General features: G+C 41.4%; 1 pseudogene; it reads right to left on the bottom strand.

Annotated features, from left to right (window-relative positions):
- Positions 1-1,252: 1,252 nt before the first annotated feature.
- Positions 1,253-22,593, bottom strand: LOC135320378 (charged multivesicular body protein 2a-like; annotated as a pseudogene).
- Between the last annotated feature and the right edge of the window lie 330 nt (positions 22,594-22,923).

A 22,923-nucleotide genomic window follows, 5' to 3' on the forward strand; every position in this document is an offset into this window, starting at 1 on the left:
ATTCTCTAAATTCTAGAAGTAGCACTCTAGTACCTAGTTCATGGGGACAGTATTTGGTCTGATACCTTGGCAGATTTGACTCAAATTTTAATTATTCACATGTGTAAATAAATACATTACATTTTCTGTTCTAAGGAAAACAGGGAAGTCATATTTCCTATTCTACAGTATATGTGCAGTTACATTTCTCTGTATTTGCTTAGGTAAGAGTAATGATGTTTAGTCTTCAATGTTACATAGAAGCTTCCTGCTTTCAGACTGCACAATCTACTTTGAAAAGTTCTTAATTTGGACATTTCAGGACTTACAGTGAAAAATGGTACATAATTTGTTTTTAATGTTTACCTTGCTTATGTGAATAAAGTTTTAATTTTAGTTCAGTCTTTTGGTAAAAATCTACTTTCCTATACAATTAATATAGCATTTTGAGTATTCAAAATTGTACTTTCTGAAAAAAAATTTCCCATGATACCATCATCAGTTTAACTTAGTTTATCACTTTTCTTTCTTCTGGTTCCATTTCAAGTCTTGATCTTCATTTTGGAGATCATTTCCCCTCCATCTATTAGAAAAGAGAAAGTACAGGTTAGAGGCCTAAATAATGTATCCCTAAAATTTATCATAGAATAAACCTATAGGATACTGGATAAAATGAGTGAATATATAAACATATATATATAATGTACATATATATATTAAATGTATATATTTGGGCGTAGAAATAAACATTTTTGAGCTTATAACATTAGTTGTTCTAATTTGGAATTTTCTGTTAAAATAAGCAATTTTCTTCTTATTAAGTTTCACACAAGACGTCTACTGCTTTGGCACAATTTTTGCACCTCATTTTATGGTATTGTTTCATAAATTGCATCTTTACACATTGTGTATATGGGGACATAGACATAATTATTTGTATGCATTTCTGTTAAATCCTATAGAGAATAGAAAGTAAGTTACAAGCCAAAATTACAATAATACTGTCTTTATTAGCTCATGTTTTTACCTTTTCTGGATATGTTTACATTTTCTTACACCTTCAAATTACTGTCTAGTGTCTTTTCATTTACTTGGAGTACTGCTTTTAGTGTTTAATATGATGTGAAGGGTTTAGTAGTAATAAATATTTTTGGCTGTCATTCATGTGGGAAAGTTTTAATTTCCTTCTGATTTTTGAGGAAAGTTTTTAAAGTGTCTTATCTGTTTTATTACAGAAGATACAGTGAAAATTCTGAGCCATCCACTGGCTCCCTCATGTGGCATGGCCTTCGAATGAGTCTGCATCAGCATCAGCTAGGGCAGAGGCTTCAGCCTCCACTTCCTTCCCACTGGTAGTCCCACTGGATCAGCAAGCCTCTGGAGGCGGGGAGGTTTGACAGCTCATCTGCCAGGTTCGACTCCAGCTGATCCAGGACATAGGCTACAAAAGTGTCACTTCATCTTCCTCATCATCCATGACATTGACAATGGCATCCGCCTGCAGCTCAAACACTTATCATGATCTTCTGGATCTGGGGCAATTTCAGCTGATCATGGTGTCCATGGCCTTTGTGACACCCTTCACAGCTGGAGCTATTGAGTTAGAGCTGACTATCTGGGTCCTGAGACAGCTTGGATGTTGGGTTGCAGCAGCACAAACTTGCACATATAATGCCACGTGGGCACCACATCTGCTGTGACGTGCATGGCGTAGATTTGGCCCTTCTTGGCCATTTTCTTGATGTCTATAATTATTTTCTTCTCCTTGGTCTCTAGTTTCTATCGCTCATTGTCCAGCTGTCGTATGGCACAGTTCAGGGAACACTGGTTCTGCCACAGCAACTTCTCCAGTGTCTTTCACTGCCCAAACAGGGCCAAGGCTGCAGGAGCTAACTGGTAGACCTGAGCCTGGGACCAGGACTCACTTCTATTACTGGTTCATGGTCCTCTTGCTCGAATCTCTGGGGTGCCTGCCAACAACAGCCTCCCTATTCTGAAAAGAATTTTCCTGGATATAGAATTCTCACTTAACCGTTTTTTGTTTTGTTTTGTTTTTCCCTTTTGGTGCTTTGAATAAATCATGATACTACTTTCTAGCCCTCACTTTCCTAATGAGAAATCAGTTCACAATTTTATTGACGATCCCTTTTCTATGGTAATTTGTGCCTCTCTATTTATTTTGAAAGTCTTAAAGTGTTATAATTTGTCTTGGTGTGAGTGGGTCTCTTTGATTTTATTCTGCTTGGTTTTTATTAATATTCTAAGACCTGTATATTCATGTGTATTTTGGAGAAGTTTTTGGCCATTATTTTTTGAAATAATCTTTCTACTTTTCTCTCCTTATTTTTTATTCAAAATATGTTGGGTTTGGTTTTTGTTTTTTTGTTTTTTTGTTTTTTTGGTTCTCTTGTTCATAACCAATAAATCTATTACATTGTGTCCACTCTGCTTCATTCTTTTGTTCTTTTTACTCCTGAGACACAATCAAGTTTGCTTATTATTTCTTTTACCTGCTCAAACCTGCTCTATAAAGCCCTCTAGTAAAATACTCACTTCAGGTACTTTATTTTTCACTGACAGAGTTTTGGTTTAGCTTGTTTTTACAGTTTCTGCCTCTGTTGACATAGTATTATCTATACTTCTTTTCCTGAGTTTCTTAGATTCTTTGTGTATTTTTTTTTCTTTAGCTCCTTGACCTATTTTAATTAGTTATTGAAAAATCTTTGTCTAGTAATTCTAAAGTCTGGACTCACTCAGGGTTTGTTACTATCTTTTTATTTTGTTCCTTTGAATAGTTTGTGTTTTCTTATTTCTTTGTATGTGATGATTTCTTTATTGAAAATTGGGCTTTTGACTATTACATATTTGTTTGCTTTGCTTTTTGAAGGCTTTATATGTTCATGTATATTGAGTCTTTTCCAAGCAACTTAAAAATTTTTTTTAACTTCCTTTTTTTGGGGAAGGAGGTAATTAGGTTTATTTATTGATTTATTTTTATAGGAGGTACTAGGGATTGAACCCAGGACTTTGTCATGCTAAGCACGGGCTCTACCAGTTGAGCAATTACCTCCCCACCAAGCAACTTTTGAAAATAGTTTTTCTTGTCATGTTTGATTAATTTGTCTTCCTTTCAGTTATGTGAAAATTAACTGATAATGTTCAGTTAATTGTAAGGCTAATATATGCCAGAAGCTGTCCTAGTTTTTTATAATTGACTCTATTGTGGGCACTCCTTCCCCAATTATCTAAAACTGTTTTGAACTTAAACATCAGCCCAATTAAAAAGCTTAAGGACTTCTGAGGTCTTTTCTGATCATCTTGCCTGAGCCAGTTCATGGCTTTCTAAATCCTCTATATACATGACTACTTTAAAAAATTTTAATTCCAGAAAGAGCTTACTCTATTTTCTTCTCAGGATGTGAGCATGTTCTAATAAAATTTAATTTATAAAATCAGGTGGTGGGCATACTCCTGCTCTAGAGTCCTAAACAGATTTATGTTTTATCTGTGAGCTATTCAATAGATATAAAACTTAAACTTCTGTTTCTTGCAAAGTGTTGAAATATTATACCAAGAAATTAACATAAACCTTGTTCTGTTTCCTAGGGCTCTGAGAGAAGGAACAAATTTAATGGGATACTATCAGTAACCCAAAGATTAGGGAATTTGTACTTCATATCATAGGAAAAATATATTTAAGATAATTTAAGATTAAATATGAAAAGAAAAACTTAAAAGTTTATAATAATTATAGATATGTAAGTTAGTGATTTTGTACTGGATATTGGTTTATCAAGCTATAAAGTTAAAAACTGGTCAAATTGAAGGCATCAAAGTTAAGAGCAATCTATGTACATCAAAATATATCAGTACCACTCGAAGAAAGAAAAAGACTGAAAAAGTACGTTTGTAATGCATGAAATGAAGAATTAACAATTAGAGTATATAAAGATGAACAGTTGTGTCTTGATCCCAATCCCATGTATAGTTATGGAAACTTTTATTATTTTAGTGTTTGCCCTCTGCATTGTGTAGAAGCAGTATGGGATGCTACTTTTTTAAAATCTGAAATGGTTCCTTTTGAGTGCTCGTGTTATATCAACTGCTACATATGCTCTAATTTCATACATAATTTAGGTTCAAAATGACATTCATTATTTACCACTGTCTATTTGATCTAGTTGATATGAGTAAACTGACTTTGATTGTCAGCATAACTTGCAAGCCGTCCATTTAATGTATGCTTGGGACCCTAATGGCTAAGACATGAAAACATGAGTGCATCAATGTATGAACGGATAAAGAATATGTTATATATAGATATACAATGGCATGTTATTCATCCATAAAAAAGAAGGAAACCTGCCCTTTGTGACACCTTAAGTGCCACTTGAGGCATTATACTGATTGAAATAAGTCAGGTAGGGGTCAGTTGCCTCAGAGTCTTGTAAAGCTGCAGTCAAGGTGTTAGGCAGGGTTTTAGCCCTAAGATTGAGGAAGACTGCACTTCCAAGGTAATGAAGTTATGCATTGCACATAGATCTTTGCATGCTTATGGACTAAGTTCCCTCTTTTCTTTCAGAATGCTCATTTTAGGGGAGATCATGTGGAAATATGTGGATGTGGATTTCAGCCCCCACCATGAACACATGAAAAATACAACTACATGTGTAACAATTCTCACTGAAAACTAATTCAAAATGGTCAGAAAGACTTCTATACGACCAAGACTATAAAAAAGATACATATATAATCTAGTAGGAAGGAAAGAGAAATAAATCAAGACTTACATCCTTGGTAGTGGACTCAGAGGGAAACGTAAATTACATGGGTCAAAGTCTGCCCTGGTTGGGGCAGTGAGTGAGTTGAGCTGCAGATTGCGTTTCCTAGCCTTCAGTCCCCATGCAAACAGGAAAAGCTCATTTGGCTAGTGCAAATAACAGTAACACTTGAGGGTTTTCTATAGAATAGAAGGGCTAAAGAAACATGGACTCTGCTTATGAGGAGTGTGCACATAATGGATAGCCTAAGACAGGGTGGCTTATTCACTTAGAATGACAATCTCCAGTTCCATCTGTGTTGCTGCAAATGGTATTATTTCATTCATTTTTATACCGCAGTAGTATTTCATTGTGTAAATACACCACAACTTCTAATTTTCTAGTCATCTGTCGATGGGCATTTATGTTGTTTCCATGTCTTGGGTATTGCAAATAGAGTGTACACTGGGGTTCATGTGTATTTTCTAATTAGCGTTTTCTCTAGATATACACCCAGAAGTGGGATAGCTGGATCACATGGTAAGTCTATTTTCAGTTTTGTAAGGATTCTCCAAACTGTCCTCTATAGTGGCTGCACCAGTTTACATTTCCACAAGCAGTGTAGGAGGGTTCCCTTTTCTCCACACTGTCTCCAGCATTTGTCATTTGTGGATTTTTGAATGATGGCCATTCTGACTGGTATGAGGTGATTCCTCATTGTAGTTTTGATTTGCATTTCTCTGATAATTAGTGATATTGAATATTTTTTCATGTGCCTATTGGCAATCTGGATGTCTGCTTTGGAAAGATGTCTATTTAGATCTTCTGCTCATTTTTTGATTGGGTTGCTTGTTTCATTGCTATTAAAGTGTATGAGCCATTTGTATATTTTGGATATTAATCCCTTGTTGGTTGCATCATTTGCAATTATTTTTCTCCCATTCTGTAGGTTGTCTTTTTATTTCATTGATGGTATCTTTACCTGTGCAAAACTTTTAAGTTAATTATGTCCCATTTGTTTATTTTTGCTTTTATTTCCATTACACTAGGAGCTGGTTTGAAAAAAAATATTGTTGTTTTTTATGTCAGAGTTCCTTTATTCCTCTAGGAGTTTTATAGGTTCTGGTCTTAAATTTAGGTCTTCAATCCATTTTGAGTTTATTTTTGTACATGGTGTTAGAGAATGTTGTAATTTCAGTCTTTTACAGGTGCTGTCCAGTTCTCCCAGCACCACTTATTGAAGAGACTGTCTTCTCATTGTATATTCCTGCCTTCTTCGTCATAGAATAATTGACCATAATTGTGTGGTTTTATTTCTGGACATTCTATCCTTTTCCAGTGACCTATGTGTCTGTTTTTGTGCCAGTGTCATACTGTTTTGATTATTGTGGCTTTGTACTATAGTCTGAAGTCAGGGAGAATGATTTCCCCAGCTCCATTCTCCTTTTTCAAGACTATTTTGGCTGTTAAGGCTTTTTTGTGTTTCCATACAAATTTTAGTATTTTTTCATTCCAGTTCTGTAAAAAATGTCATTGGTCATTTGGTAGGGATTGTATTGAATCTGTATAATGCCTTGGGTAGTATGGTCATTTAAACAATATTTATTCTTCCAATCCAAGAACATGGAATCTCTTTCCATCTGTTTATGTCATCTACTATTTCTTTCATCAGTGTCTTAAAGCTTTCAGAGTACAGGTACTTTGCATCTTTGGGTAGATTTATTCCTAGATATTTTACTCTTTTTTGGTGTAATGGTAAATGGGATTATTTCCTTAATGTTTTTTTCTGCTATTTTGTTGTTAGTGTATAGAAAAGCAACTGATTTCTGTATATTAATTTTGTATCCTGTATCTTTACCAAATTCATTGATGAGTTCCAGTAGTCTTCTGGTCACTTCTTTAGGGTTCTCTGTATATAGTGGCATGTCATCTTCAAACAGTGACAGTTTTATATCTTCATTTCCAGTTTGGATTCTTTTTATGTCTTTTTCTTCTCTGATTGCTATGTCTAGGATTTCCAAAACTATGTGGAATAAAAGTGGTAAGAGTGGGCATCCTTGTCCTATTCCTGATCTTACAGGAAATGCTTTCAGCTTTTCACCATTGGGTATGATATTAGCTGTGGGTTTCTCATATATGGCCTTTATTATGTTGAGGTATGTTCCCTCTATGCCCAAGTTCTGGATAGTTTTTTTTCTTTATCATAAATGAATGTTGAATTTTACTGAAAGCTTTTTCTGCATCTGTTGAAATGACTACAGGTTTTTATTCTTCAGTTTGTTAATGTGGTGCATCACATTGATTTGAGGATATTGAAAAATCTTTGCATCCCTGAGATAAATCCCACTTGATCATGGTGTATCATCTTCTTAATGCATCACTGAAGTCGATTTGCTAATGTTTTATTGAGGAGATTTACATCTATATTCAAAAGTGATAATGGCCTATAATTTTCTTTTTTGTGATATCTTTGGGTTTGGTATCAGGGTGATGGTGGCCTCCTAGAATGACTTTGGAAGTGTTCCTTCCTCTGCAGATTTTTTGAAATACTTTCAAGAAGTATAGATGTTAACTCTTCTTTGAATGTTTGGTAGAATTCACTTGTGAAGCCATCTGGTCCTGGACTTTTGTTTTTTTGGGGAGTTTTTAAATTACTGATTTGATTTCAGTACTGGTAATTGTTCTATTCATAATTATCTATTTCTTCCTAGTTCAGGCTTGGCAAATTATACCTTTCTAAGGAATGTCCATTTCTTCTGAGTTGTCTTTTCTGTTGGTGTGTAGTTGCTCTTAGTGGCCTCTTATGATCCCTTGTATTTCTGTGGTGTCAGTTGTAACTTCTTTTTCATTTCTGGTTTTATTAATTTGGGCCTTCTCCCTTGTTTTCTTGTTAAGTCTGACTAAATCTTTATCAATTTTGTTTACCTTTTCAAAGAGTCAGCTTTTTGTTTCATTGCTGTTTTCTGTTGTTTTTTTTAATTATCTGTTCCATTTATTTCTGCTCTAATCTTTATGATTTTTTTCCTTTTGCTAACTTTGGTTTTGTTAGTTCTTCTTTCTCTAGTTGCTTTAGGTGTAAGTTTAGGATGTTTATTTGAAATTGTTCTTGTTCCCTGAAGTAAGCTTGTATCTCTATAAACTTCCCTCTTAGAACTGCTTTTATTACATCCCAGAGGTTTTGGATTAGTGTGTTTTTGTTTTCATTTGTTTCAAAATATTGATTGATTTCCCCTTTGATTTCTGTACTGATCCATTGATTGTTTAGTACCATATTGTTTAGCCTCCATGTGTTTGCATTTTTTTCTTGTAGTTGATTTCTAACTCATATCATTGTGATCAGAAAATATGTTTGGTATAATTTGAATTTTCTTAAGTATACTGAGGCTTGTTTTGTGTGCCAACATGTGATTGATTCTGGAGAATGTTCTGTGTGCACTTGAGAAGAATGTGTCTCTAGCTCTGAAGTAGTTCTCTTATAAAGAGCATATATATGGGTCTTGTTATTGTATCCATTCAGCTAGTCTATGTCTCTTGTTGGAGCATTTAATCCATTTACATTTAAGTTAGTTATTGGTATGCATGGTCTTATTGTCATTTTGTTAGTTGTTTTAGGCTCATTTTTGTAGGTCTTTTCCCATCTCTTTCTTCTTTTTATTCTCTTTTCTTGTGGGTTGATGACTAGAGAAGTTTCTTTAACATTTGTTGTAAAGCTGGTTTGGAGGTGCTGAATTCTTTTAGCTTTTGTTTATCTGTGAAGCTAAACATTTCATTTCTCCATCAAATCTGAAAGAGAGCTTTGCTGGATAGAGTATTCTTGGTTGTAAATTTTTCTCTTTCAGCACTTTAAATATATCTTGCCACTCCCTTCTGGCTTGTAGAGTTTCTGCTGAAAAATTAGCTGATAACCTTATGGGAGTTCCCTTGTATGTTATTTGTTGCCTTTATTGCTGATTTTAATATTTTCTCCTTATCCTTAATTTTTGTCAATTTGATGACTATGTGCCTTGGTGGGTTAATCCTGTGTTCCTCTTAGGTTAATCCTGTGTGGAAATGTCTGCCCTTCCTGGACTGGGGTGGCTGTTTACTTTGCCAAGTTGGGGGAGTTTTCCATTATTATCTCTTCAAAAAATTTCTCAGATCATTTCTCTCCCTCTTCTTTTTCTGGAACCTGTATAATGTGAATATTAGTGCTCTTTATTTTGTCCCAGAGTTCTCTTAAACCATCCTCATTTCTTTTCATTCTTTTTTCTTTTTTCTGTTCTGCAGTCATTTCCACTAATCATCTTCTAGCTAACCGATCCATTCTTCTGCCTCATTTAGTCTGTTCTTGGTTCCTTCCAGTGTGTTATTCATTTCAGTGATTTTTATTCTTCAACTCTGTTTGGGTATTCTTTATGTTTTCCAACTCTGCTAAAAACTTTGCTCTGTACATCTGTACTCCTCTTGAGTTCTCTGAACATCTTCACCATCCTTACTTTAAAGTCTTTCTCAGATAAATTGCCTATCTCATATTTGTTTCCTCTTCTGGGATTTTATCTTTGCCTGGAATATATTCCTCATGCTGTCTAAAAACACTCTTCAGGAATTTATCTTCTAAAGATGAGCAGGTGGATGCAGGTGGACATCTAAGTGCTAGAAGTTACTGGGGGTCATATGGCCTCAGCAGGCACCAGTTAGCACTGCACTGGATTCATGTGTTTAGGACCCTTCAAATGTTCCAGTCTGGTTGGCCAGCCAGTGCCTGTTGCAGCTTTAGAAGTCTCCATCAGCAAAAACAAAGGTAACAGGGACAGCCTCCAAGGAAGTCCAGTTAACATGAAGTGATGGCTAGCACCCTGTAGTCAAGTATAGAGCAGTTGGAGCATCTACAGTGTCTTTCAGTCTTTTCCTCTTTCTTTTAGTGAGAAAAGAAAGAGATTGGAAACTGTCAACTGAAATAAAATCACATAGTATAAGAGTTATCACTTAAATTTTATCTGAGGGCAAAATGAGGACTATAGTCCAGGAGACAGCATCCTAGAAAGCTCTGAGAAACTGTTCTGAAAAGGCAGGGGGAGAACTCAGTATTATATATGATTTCAGTGAAAGGGGGCATGTGCAGTCAAGCACACATCTAGGCAGGGGTTTGCTGCTAGTCACTAGAAGCAGATGTCACTGTTAATGTGGGACTAGAGAATGGTTGTTTCCCAGGTCTTGAATGAGTTCCAGGATGTCCCCCACTAGGTGTGGGTCCTTGGCTTCATGCGGTAAAGAATTCAAGATTAAGCTACAGTTGGGTAATTGTTGATTTATTAAGAGAGATACACTCTCCATAGACAGAGTGCAGACTGTTTCAGAAGGCCAGAGAAAGGCCATGAGGTGTGGGGGTTGGGAGCTTAGTTTAAAGTAAAAGTAGATACACACTCCATAGACAGAGGCTGGTTGGTCCATCTCACTTAGGAGGGGAGGTTTCTGGAGGTATGGGGATTATTACATTTTATACTTCATATGTTACAAGTGGGAGGATTATTCTGAGTACTTTGGGGAGGTGGTGGGATTCCCAGGAATTGAGCCATCACCCACCCTTGACCTTTTATGGTCAGCATTAAAACCATCCTGGCACCAATGGGAGTACCATTTAGCATGCTATTCTATTTTAATTATCATATATTAAATCTCAAAGTCTACTGGGATCTGAATCTTCCATCATCTTGGTGCAATCTGTTTTGTCATTCTTTTCACAGTTGTACCTGCCCCCTTCCCTCCTGTCTTAATGTTATCCTCCCCAGGAAGATTGGAGGAAGAGTTTAGAGTTTTTAATTATTATTTTTTTAATCAAAGAGCTTAACTGAAATTTAGTAGGAGGAAGGCTATAGATTACTCAGTGGCTCAATAAATATTTTCAAATAAGTTTTGAGGCCATCCTAGGGGAGGCTTGCTTTAAGAAAATGGGAAAGCAGGCCAGTCACCTTGGGGGAGGCAGATCCTGACATTCAGACACTGTTGCTAAGAGCAGCCTGGCTCTGCCCCTCCTCCTCTCTCTCCCCTGCTTTTAAAAAGCAGAAGCTTAAAAGCCTCTATTGTGTGGAGGGGAGGAAAATGCTAATTTGAGGCACAGTTCCCCTCCGAGTCTTTTTTGAGCCTGTCATAGCTGAGATATGAACTATGATGAAGAAGGTGAAGGCGGCTTCTGAGGGCTCGGCCCGCATTGTGCAGGGAGAAAGGGGCTGAGCTGGGCGGCCTCTCCAGTCACCCGTGATGCCCCTGGGGGGTGCGCCCCCCCACCCCAGATGAGTGGGTCCCCCTGGGCTCGCTGGCCCCGCCGTCCCCCTCTCAGGAAGGCTCTGTGCTGATAATTATTAAATGCGACAAGGCAGAGAAGTTACGCAAGGGACGGGGGCTCGGGGGTGCCACCGCCTAGACCGGCAGCAAAAACTTGATTATGCCAAGGTCCTGACTGAAGCATGATCTAAATCCTTGAACTTTCAAAGCCTGTCTGACCATGGTTTAAGATCTTTGGAGCTGTGTTTATTTTCATCAATTCTCCGCTTCCTCCATTGGTTCTCCTTTCAGATAACTAGATGGGTAGCTAAATTTTCCTGCGTGCAACTGTGATTTTTATGTGGCAAATTTAGCCAAGATTTCAGGATACAGTGAGATGACAGTATTGGCTGTGGAATGCTCCCTTCAGCAGCAGGGAAAACTTATTTTACTATGTGCTCCAAGTGGCTGATTTTTATGTGGGCAAATGAATTAAATTCTTCATGGATACATTACAGCCCAGTTAGTTTTTTTAAAGTGTGAATTTTATAACTGAAGAATAACTCATGCATTACCAGCCATTAAGATCTGCAAATGTGCTTCCAAACTGAAAGTTCACATGACTCATTAGATGCAGTTCATATACCTGTCATGTCTACGTGTTGTGTACTCTGTGGATTCTAGGATTTTATATCATCAAAACTAGAAAATGAATGTTAATTGAATTCTAGGTTTGCATTGATTACTGGGTAGATACGGATGGTTGTACGATTTAGGTGGGAAACAAAGTACAGGATGTCTTTACTGCAGTGGTCTCTAAAAGTACTTTGTTAATATATTAAGCATTGCATCTTTGTTTCTCTTCCTGATAAATTCTGAAAAGCTCAAACATGATTAATCAATCTTTGCACTTTAAAAATGGGAAGATCCTCATACCTGTGGAGTGTCTGACAATGGCTAGAAATTAGGGTTAAAGTCCATTTATTCACCTCTACAAAGAAACAGGTCATGTACCTGGATGCACACAGGTATTAAGTGAATGATGCAGTGTGGATTTGATTCTTTCTTAAATTAAGGTCTGGAATCTTCCTTTGGGTGGGTTCTTGTTGCTGGTGTGATAAATACAAGCGTTAGCATTAGAACTGAAGCTCATAAATAGCTTGCATCAATCTTTTATGCTGGTTAAAATCATAGCAGACTGGTGATCTCATAGCGAAGAAGATCAGCCATCTATTTTAGTGACTGTGTTGCCAGTAGATGAACCAGTGTTCCAGGTTCTTGTCTGTCTCAGAAAAAATTCAGAGACAAGACATAGCAGTTAAAAAAGTAAAGTGAGGATTTATTAAAGGATGGACAGTACACTCTCAAGGGGAGAGCGGGCAGGCTGAGGTGAGTGGCTGCCCTGAGTTTCTTTGGCAAGTGAGTTACATAGGGTGTAAAAATGAATGGGTAGAATATTCATTGGGGAGGGAAGGGTTTGGGGTCGTATTCCCTGATTATCATCCCAGCTCCACCTCCCCAAAGGGAGGAGGGATTTTTGTCTTTATTTAGTCTGGATCGGAAGTGTCATGGCATCAGTGCATGATGGGTACTTCTGATCTGCAAGGCTGATTTTATTGAAATGAGGGCATAATGAGCAAAAGGTTATATATGGACACTAGAAATTCCTGCCTTTTCTCACCTTTGTTTGTTCTTCTCCAGGCCACTTGTCACCCCAAAAAGCATGATCTCTTATCAGCCCCAAGGTTCCTGCTTTTCTTTCTCTGCCCAAGGGCCCCTGCTGCTTACATGATCTGTGGTTTCCTGCGTTTGGCTTGTGGCCGCCCCGCCCCCCCCCCCCCCCCCCCCCCCCGCTCATATCTAGCTGTCTGCCTGCTCTAACAACTGCTACTGGTTGCAAGCCCAAGATTTGTCTTGCTCAAATGTGCATAGATCACAAAGTGATGGCTTAACATGTTTCCTTTGTTTGTTTTTAAAACCTCAACAGGTGGCATAAGATCAGTATGCATTTGTATGCGTTTCTGAGTCAGTTTCGGTGCGCCTGTAAGCCGCTGCTCCCTTCGCATCTGCAGGAGCTGGAGCTAGTGCGTATCTGGCTGAGTGAGTTAGATCACATCTAACAGTGATCATGTACTTATATGTTTCACTATAAACATGTAAAGTTTGGATGAAACTGGAGCTAAGCAGACCCCAAAAACCAGACTTCTTTCCCCAGATTTGAAACTCGGTGATGCGCGGAACCCTCATTGAGTTCTTGATGGTTCTGGCAGCCCACAGATCATGAAGGTACGACTTGGAAAAAAAGTATCATATAATGACAGCTTTGAAAAGGCACGTGTAAATGATTACTTTGATCGACACTGAAATATACTGAACACTACTTATGGGGGCCAGGAACTGTTCTCACCACTTTGCTATGTTCTCTTTAATCTCCCAGTCACTTTAAGGGGGTTACCAGTGAGGATCTGAGACGGAGTTGAGTAACCTGCCTCCCAGGTCGAGCTGGAGAAACACTTAAACTCCTGATTTTTACAGGGGAGTCTAGGACTCCCAAAGAAACTGTGAAATTCCTAAACGTATCACAGGGAGAAAACTCCTGCTCCTGACCCGTCAGGAACCCAATCAAGTAGTGTTCTTCTCTGAAGCCTTCCTTGTCCCCAGCCCGCCAAGATCAGCCGTGGCTCCCCCACGTCTTCCTGAGGGTTGTGGGTTGTGTGAGTTCCGGGCAGCCAAGGACCAGAGCCCTCTTGGTGGCCAGTCAGCGACACTGGTAACAGTTGCCCAGGGCCAGATGCGCGGCCTGCACCCAGGAACAAATCGGACACGGAGTCTGCGTTCAGGTGGATGCGCTGTGGTTCCAGCTGCCGTGACAGCGCCCGCACACCGGTGGGTAGGGGATGAATAAATATTTGCTGAATCGGAAGTGAAGGTGTCCCTCTGCTCCGAGGAGCTCCCTTGCTCCTCAAATGAGAAGCCAGTGTAGATACAGAGAGAAGACTGGTTGTTGTCAGGGATGCTGGGCAGGCGGAATGGGTGAAGGGGGTCAAAAGGTACAAACGCCCAGTTATAAGACCCGTAAGTCCTGGGGGCCTGATGTGCAGCATGCTGACTATACTTAGTAACGCTCTATATTTGACAGTTGCTAAGAGAGTAGCTCTTGAAAGTTCTCATCATAAGGAAAAATAAATTGCTGTGTAAGGTGATGGATGTACACATTGTGATCATTTCACAATGTGTACCAATATTGAATCACCGTGTTGTATACCTGAAACCAATATAATGTTATATGTCAATCACATCTCAATTAAAAATATTAACGGCTGATTCCAAAAAAAAAGAAGCAAGACATCACAGTGCCTAGCACAATCCTGGTCATGTGATAAATGTGTGTTAAGTGAGCAAATGAGTTACTGACTTAACAGTTTTAGGCTGCCTCTCTCTCCCTCTTTGGAGACAGCCCACATTCTGTCTATGGAAAGTGTACCTACTTTTAATCTGAGCACCCAACCCCTACACCTCATGGCCTTTCTCTTACCTTTCAATGTATCTCTCTGAATAAATCTACCTTTACCCAAAGAAAAAAAAGTTTAGGACTGGTTTTAGATGTTGCTAGTACTCAACTGCAAGTAATTAAAAAAGAATGAGCCTTTGATGTCTCCTGTGAATTTCCAACAGTGACTGTTAAAAAGGTTTTAATTGAGAAATAATGATGTATCTGGATTTTTGTCGAGTGAGGAAGAGGAATGCAAAGAGAAGGGAATGGAAATGTTCTGGCTGAAAAGTTCAAAAGTTACCCCTTCTGGCAAAGGTTTACTGCTTTTTATTCAGAATGATAAAAATAATAATTTTTTATGCTAACAGTTTAAGCTGTGAAATAATTTCTGTCTTTGTCGTCAGAATGTATTAAAATAAGCATGGGGTTAAGAAGTTTAAAATCCATATCTCCTTTCCTTGCAGTATTTCCAATGGGGTTAGTAGTAATTAGTAAAAAATGACAAAATTACTTTTTTTAAAAGGAGTAAATATACTGGATAATTAGCATATTGATTGATAAACTGACGTGAACATAACAAATTACCTGTCAGTTTACCTGTGAAACTGACAGAGCAGCAGGAAAGGTTACACAGCAGATCCCTCAAAACATGATTTTTGACATTTGAAGCAAGCTCATTATCAGGATGGCCAATTGAAAATGTTTAAATGTTCTAAATAAATTTGAGTTTTACATCGCCATGTTCAGTTTATCCTTGATATGCCAACACCTAAAAAAAAAAAAAAAGAACAAAAAAACCCACTGCAAATTCATACTGAGTTTGGGATGTGAAGAATTAACCCAAATCAAGAATGTGCTTATTTTTCTCCGATTGCAAACAGTAGTGAGCATCTCTCCTTTGGCAGTTTAACAACAACAAAAGCTTGGAATCTCTTAATGCTTTATCATTTTCAGTGCTTTAGAGTCATTTCATATTCCCTTGAAGCATCCTTTCTCAGCTGGGGAACAGATCACACTCGTGTGCTATGGTTATTAGTGAGAAGTTCCAATTTGTTAGGAATGATAAAGCATGGAGATGTGCACTGATTGCCTTTTTATCTTTTTATAAATGTATGCCTCTATTCTTATGTACTGCTACCACTCCCTTGCACTTTGATCTGCTTTCCTGTGTGGGATCTCAGCCTGGGGGCTGGGAATTGCCCATAATCCTAGGTTTGCCCCCTGAGAGTGGGTGGAGCAGGTGACCATTATCCATCCATTACGCTCTGGCTGGGACTGGTTGACAAGCTCCATCCTGGAGCTTTATTGCCTTCGTGAAGGAGCATTTCAAGCCCCACTCCGGTCTTGCCTATTAATCATAGCAGCTACTTTTTATTGAGTGTTCCTAGCTCCTGTGCAAAGCCCATGGCATGCATTAGGTACTCAACCCACTGGCATGGTTTATCAGTGGCTTTTCATTAAAAAGATAAATTGACATTAAGAAGCATTGATTACCAAAGATTTATGCTGTTGTGTCCGTTTCACTCTGGATATTTAAAGATATTTTGTTAAGATACACACACATGTTTTTGGAAAGTTATAATGTATACTCTAGGAAGAATTGTCTGTGTCATGTGTGTTCATTTCATATCTGGTATTTCAACCTCATCCTAACAGAACATTTACTTTGATAACTCTGAATCACATGAAAACAAGAGCTTGATTGGCTGTGAGTCAACAGACCTGAATCTTTAGTCCTGTCTTTTCTGTTTATATATCAGAAAAGGAGAGCAAGGCCAGATGGCTTGAAAAAATTTCCTCCTGCTTTAGAATTTGTTGTGTGTGTAACGCTGATTTTAAGCCAGGCCAGAAAATCAGGGAAGAATGGAACCAAATTCTTCTCATGGTAGTTTCTGTGAAGAAATTCTAGGTTGCTTGACTCTGGTGGCTTCATCTTAAGTGCCTCGTTGGTAACATGAAATGCCTGGCTCTCTTAGGACCCTAGGCGACATTGCCATCTATCTGCACGGTCCAGACCAAGGACAAAGCCCAAAGGCACAACACTAGAAATCTTCTGCTCTGAATTGACACCCATTATTTAGTAACTACTTTGAAAACACAATATCCCATTCTGTTTCTGCTTGAGTATATGATCAAGTGACCTTAAATTTTGTTGATTGCAAGTGCAAAATGCAGGCTTATTATCAAGTATACTCGCTGGTTGCCAGCATTTCACTGTCTCATCTCCCAAAATGCAGGAAGGGTTTTATCAAATGACTTGTGGGTTCAGTGTAGAAGACAACAGTCACCTGACCTAGTTTTTGTAACTTAAAAAAAAAAAAAGATGGCTTTTCACAATAAAGTATATCACTGATGTAAAATAACAAATCCACAATTGAGAAGAAACTCTTAACCACCTGACCCAGCTAAAGATGCAAATTCTGTCAGTGGGTCCTTGTCTGCTGAGCAAATCTCAGCATCATCCCCAGATTTGTCAGAAGTGCCATGGCTTGGCTCAGAAGGGAGCAAAGATAACAAGCTCTGGGAAACTGCTCTGTGACTCCAAATGGCACTGTCACAAAGATTCTGATTGGCTGAATGAATAAAGTTGAAGATGCAGAAGCAGAATTTGGAGAAAGCCTTTTTTTTTTCCCCCTTTCAAATTTACTGTTTTTTAAGCACGTTAAAACCACAAATTAAATATGTAAATTTTAAAAGCTAGATTAATTTCATATCATGCGTTCCTCCAGAAACCTATCATAGCTTCACAAAAGTTTTCTGTTACAAGTGTTCCTGAGTCATCCATTGCAAAAACTCTTCTGGAGTTTTTTCAGTGATCAGAGAGAATTCTGTTCTGTCTGCCTTAGAAATTTAGGACAGTTTTTTTTTGTCTCAATTCCTACCATCTCTCTTTCTGCACAGTGATTTTCTATAGCAGGCGTGAAATCACCCCTTAAAATTTCAAATTTAGCCATGATGAACACAGCTCAAGTCCCAGAGATGTTGGTGCATACCCAGCAGGTGGTTGTCCTCGTCTGCCATGCTCGTTCCTGGGTTCGGAGTCTATACAGAGGTTGTTCCTCAGATTTTACCTTTTCCTCTGAGATGAATCTGTAGATTCCCCAATAAAAAGTCATCATGTTTGATTTAATGATGTAAAATATTACTGATCCATTTCAGTGTGATTGGTAAGATTTACTCTGCATTGGTTGCCTTTCTACACTCTAGGATATTTTCTGTATGATTTGGCAGGGAGGGTTTTTTGAGCTGTCCCAATGGTTTCCAACTTTCAAAGCCCCCTGATCATTTTAGTGGAGTAAAGTAGTGGAGTCACTTAAGTGACTTCATCCTACTTCTCCTAATTTCTATCCCAGAAAATAAACAGAAGAGGCAATTTAATAAAATATGTATTTGCATAAATGTGAATATATTTTAAAATATGTGGGGCTTGGTCTTTTGTAGTGTAGATTCTCACCAGCAGTAGACTAAATGAAATAGCTCACATTTTTGTGCAGTTCATGTTTTATAGCAACCCTGGACCACCCAGCAGCTGATCCAACAAGGCAATGGTTTTCTGTAGACTTTAATCTGAGGGCATTTGAGTTACAGATCTGCCAATCCTAGGTGTTTCCCTGAAGTAGCAAGAACAGGCATTCTAACATCAGAAAGTAAATTTCACATATTCTCTTGTCAAGCTCCGTACTGGTAAGTCTCAAATATTCTGTCAAGCTGCATGTTGGAGAATCATACTCTTCCACAAATCAGTGGTTTTCAGACTTTGATGTGTTTATCAGAATCACTTGGTGTGAGACTGCTTGTTTGGGATGCCCATCGTCCTTCATCTGAGTAGGTAGTTTCAGGAAGGTCACGTGGAGAGAAAGGTGAGGAAACAGGCTGAGAGGTGAGTTGCCCACGTCATCATGACCGGCAAGACAGAGCCAGTGCGCACTCAACGGTAGACATAACTTCCTTCCCCTGTACTGACAGTGAATCTCAGTGAAATTCCCGTGCCTCGTGGACCACCGGCATCCTGTGCATGGGGTGCTGTGAATGCTGTACGCAGGGAGGGGGCAAGGAACGCCTAGGTCCCCTGCTCATACACATGTTCCGTTGTCCCATTGGATTTCACTTGCAGAACCCAAGTTCAAAGATCAAATTACAGAGAATTTCCAGACATTGACAGAAGAATGTGAAACCAAGCTTGAGGCCCTTCTGAGAGCGGGACTCTCTGTGAGTAAAAAAAATGTATATATCAGAGGCAAATCTAATTTGATCTTGAGTACCCAGGTGTCAGCACCACCCTCCAGGTTCCAGAAACCAATCTGGACAATTTGCTGAAGAGTGCCCTTGGAGGCACCTCTTTTTTAATCGCGTTCCCTTGTTCATCTCAGTTCCATTGATTTACTTGCAGATTACTCGCAGGCATTGCATCCAAGCTGTACCTCGGCAGGGAGGTGGGGGGGGCAGGTGTCGGGTAGGGCGTGCCCTTAGACATCCAGTCAGGCCGGGCGAGGGCACGGAAGTGAGCCCGTCAGGGACAGGGACGGATCTGGAACGACAGAGAATCAGCAGCTGTTCCTTCCTCGCACCGCCTGTTCCTCAGACCTGTGATGCTGGTGGGAGCATGGAGAACACAGGACAGCAGTGACAGCCCTTCGTAAGCAGCGCGGAGGACGCACTGTGCTGAGACTCTACGTGCAGTCCTTCGCTGCCCTGAGTAACCTGACGAAGGGCCATCTCTAAGAGCCCGTTTAAGAGATGGCAAAGCTGAGGCTCAGAAAGGTTGTGTGGTATAATAAGGTGGTAAATGGTGGAGCTGGCCTGGAAGCCAGCGGGCGAGGGAGCCTGACTCCGCGGATGTTCGCGGCCCCCTGTTTCTTGCCTTTCTGAGCAAGGCTTTGGTGGTGACCCGGATTCTCTGAGTTGGTGCACCTGACCTCCTGGCCTCCGTCGTGGCTTCCTGACTCACGAGTTCCCAGCTTTGACATCCAGTGGCTGACTCAGGACTCAGCTCGGCCTCTGACCGCCTGCGTGACCTTGGCAAGTCCCTTTGGCTCCCTTTGGTGTTGGATCCTTCGTCTATGCGAAGTGGGTGGTTATGCGGGCCTCTCAATGCCGTCGTGAAGGCAAAACTGAAAAAGCATGGGTTAAAGTTCCTGCAGCAACACTGGTACAGAGGGACCCTCAGTCCCCGAGTGCTGACCTCTGTCCACCCCTCCTGCGCTAGCCTCACGTCTCGTGTGGGTGTGCTGGGCCGCTGGGTGCACACTGAGCCTGTTCCCTGGTCTCCACAACCAGCCCTCTTTGGCCTGCAGCAGGTGGAAACGGCTCTTGAAGGGACCCGGCCAAGTGTCCCTGGTAGATGGTGCTTACAGTCTTTGTGTGATGACCTGGGGATAATAGCAGAGGCTCGTGTACAGAGTGGGAGGGTATCACCGGCCCCTGGGGCTGTTGATGCCTTCTGCTGCTCAGATCTACACGAAGTCAGCACTGTCGGGGGTGGGCCTGGGGGGCGGGTTGATTCCCCAAGAGGGAGGTAAGAGTCTGTGCGCCTGCCTGATACAGAACCTTTACCCAGCAGCCCAACAGGTAGAAACCCTTTAATCCACACATTGACCCCACTTCAGGGAAAGGTGACAGTGACTCCTGCACAGTGAGGAAGTGAGGACAGTGAGGTGAGGACAAGGAACCAGCCGGAGAAGCTGCTAGGCATGAAGAAGGCCTCATGTAATGCCCTTTGACTTCTCAGAATTTAAAGGGCCCGCACCATCTTTATTCCTACCCTGATGGGCTCATCCCGTCATTTTCCAACTTCCACTAAGAATTTCCAGAGGGCATATGCCTTGTGATTTAACTTTAAATTTGAAAATGTCTGGCTTCCTGCCTCAAAGAGGCCAAAGATGGAGAGCCTTGCCTTCCTTAGGGGTATAACATTGAGGGCCAGTTTGGTCCTAGTTGGTACAAGTCTTGGTCTCCCACCTGTGTGGGAGGCAGGAAAGTGTCTCTCCAGCGGAAGTAGCTGTGATTCAGAGAGGCAGCGTTTATAACTGAGCACCCGAGGGGAGGACAGGAGGAAGAGGAGACTGCGTGGATTTAACCAAGGAGGTGGGCTTTGGGCTCTGCCTTCCAGGAGAAGAAGAGGAGTTGGGTGGGGACGGTGTGGGCTGGGGTTTTGGCAGATGATGTGAGAAAAATCCCCCAGAGAGCACCCCAGTTCCACCCAGCTTTGAGGTTGAACCACCAGCTCCCTCCGAGTAACAGCATACCCTGGGCCCTGGGGTTTCTGGCTAATGGAGTAGGGACTGGTGCATGCCTTGCGTACACAGGAAGAAATAGAAACTTTCCCCTTTTTAATCAAAGCTAGTTTCAAAACCCATCACCTGGTCCTTGTTTGGGTTTTGGCTTTCCGTGGGGCTCCATCATACTGGGGTCCACTTCTCCCCAGGGTGATGAGACACGCAGGGAGGGAGTTATCTCCCTGGCTCTGCCTCTGGGCTCTGACCTCCTGAAGACTCAGCCCCACTCTGGACCCCAGGCAGTCAGCGCTCAGGGCAAGCTGCCTTCCTTACTGCGATCAACACTGTCGCATCTTCTGTGACATCACCTGTCAAAGGGGCTAACGATCCCTCCCTCCTCAGGCTGTGCCGTGGACTACATCAAGTAACAAGTGTACCCTTCTCAGGGCCGGACAGGTAGCCCCTTTTCCCTCCCTGCCCCCGCCACCTCTTCTAAGATGAAATTCCTTGCATCTTGGGGAACCGTTCCCTTTTACCTCCATTTCCCCCCAAGAGCTGGCCCTCCGCCTGTCCTAGGATAGCCATTTATTTTTTTCTCCATCTTCACTTGCCTCATATGAAATCCCTCTCTTTCAACCACCACCGCCTTTTCAACATAAAATGTTTCAGGATTCTTTTCCTTACTGTGTTTCTCCCCTTACTCTGCCAGTGTCTTTCTCGTGCCCTCCCGCCACTGTCACGTGTCTTTAGAAAGTAGGCTCCCCCTGCTTCCTCTCTAGTCTGCTTTCCATTCTATCTTTCTACTGACGCTGGTAAGGAAAGTGGAATTTTCCCTTCCAGTGACCTTTGTCGAGTCCTGGCCTTCTGGCTGCCTGGACTGTGGACCACCTCTTCCTTCTCAGAAGTCCCTCCTCCTCCATGACAGGGTGCTGCCCTAGGTCTCCTGCATCCTCTGCATCCCCTGAGTAGTCCTTCCATTAGAGACCCCCAAATTGGGTGGTCCCACAAGGCTTTCTCCTCTGTGGGCATCTCACCCCTTCCCATGATGGTAATTGCTTCCTCTCTGCTGATAATGCCCAAGTCTTCATGCCCAAACTCGACCAGTCTGAGCAGCTGCACAGATGCTGCCCACGGGGCTTCCAGACTTGGTAGACTTTCTCACTCACTTACCTCACTCATTGTAGGTTGAACTGTAGCCCCCAGAAAAATATGTCAAAGCCCTAAGCCCTGGTACCTGTGAATGTACCCCATTGGAAGTAGGGTCTTTGTAGATGTAACCAACTTAAGACAGGGCCATACTCAATTAGACTGTGCCCTGTTTCACTGTGCCTGGTGTCCTCATGATAAGGGAAACACACAGGAAAAGTGCCACGTGGTGGTGGAGGTTGGAAAGCTGTACCTATAAGCCAAGGACCACCAGCAACCCCCAGAATCTAGAAGGGGCAAGGATGGGTGCTCCCCTCGAGCCTTTGGAGAGGGCTTGGCCCTGCAGACATCTTGCTTTCGGATTTGTAGCCCCCAGGACTGGGAGAGAATAATCTCTGGTGGAAGGACACCCAGTTTGTCGCACTTTGTGACAGCGACCCTAGGAAACTCCTCCGTCACTGATCTCCCCATGTGCCGTCCTTCTAGGAATCCACGCTGAACTCCTGGACTCAGCCCTGAATCCCCTCTCCCTCACCTTGATGCCTAGTTTCCCATCACCTTGTTGCCTCGACTGGGTGGTGTCTCCACATCTTCTCTGGTGGAGTGCAGTCACCCTGACTCCGGCCTCTCCCATCTCCTCTCCATCCAGCAAACAGCAGTCGATACAATTTTCATAAAGCAGTTCTGATCGTGTCGCTGTCACTGCAGCAAAGATTTGGTGTGCCCCACTGCCAGTTGGAGTGACCAGTTCACTGCACATTGGGATCACCTGGGAAAATTTTAAAGCTCTTGTGCTCAATTCACGCCGCTGACTATGAGACCAGGATGTGTGAGGGCGACACCCAGGCATCCGCATTTTCAGAGCTCCCCAGATGATTCCAGTGCGCAGCCAGGCCTGAGGACCATGGACCCACAGGACCCACAGGAGGAAATTTAGGGAAGAGAGAGATGTCAGTGGCCCTCAAGCAGGGTGATTTTGCCCCGCAGGAGACATTTGGCAACGCCTCGGGACGTTTGTGGTCACGACTAGGGTGCAGTCACTGGCGTCTCGCGGGTAGGGACCCGGGTGGCTGCCCCGCCCCCTGCAGTG

This window comes from Camelus dromedarius, chromosome Y, assembly GCF_036321535.1.
Source record: "Camelus dromedarius isolate mCamDro1 chromosome Y, mCamDro1.pat, whole genome shotgun sequence".
In the NCBI taxonomy this organism is placed as follows: domain Eukaryota; kingdom Metazoa; phylum Chordata; class Mammalia; order Artiodactyla; family Camelidae; genus Camelus; species Camelus dromedarius.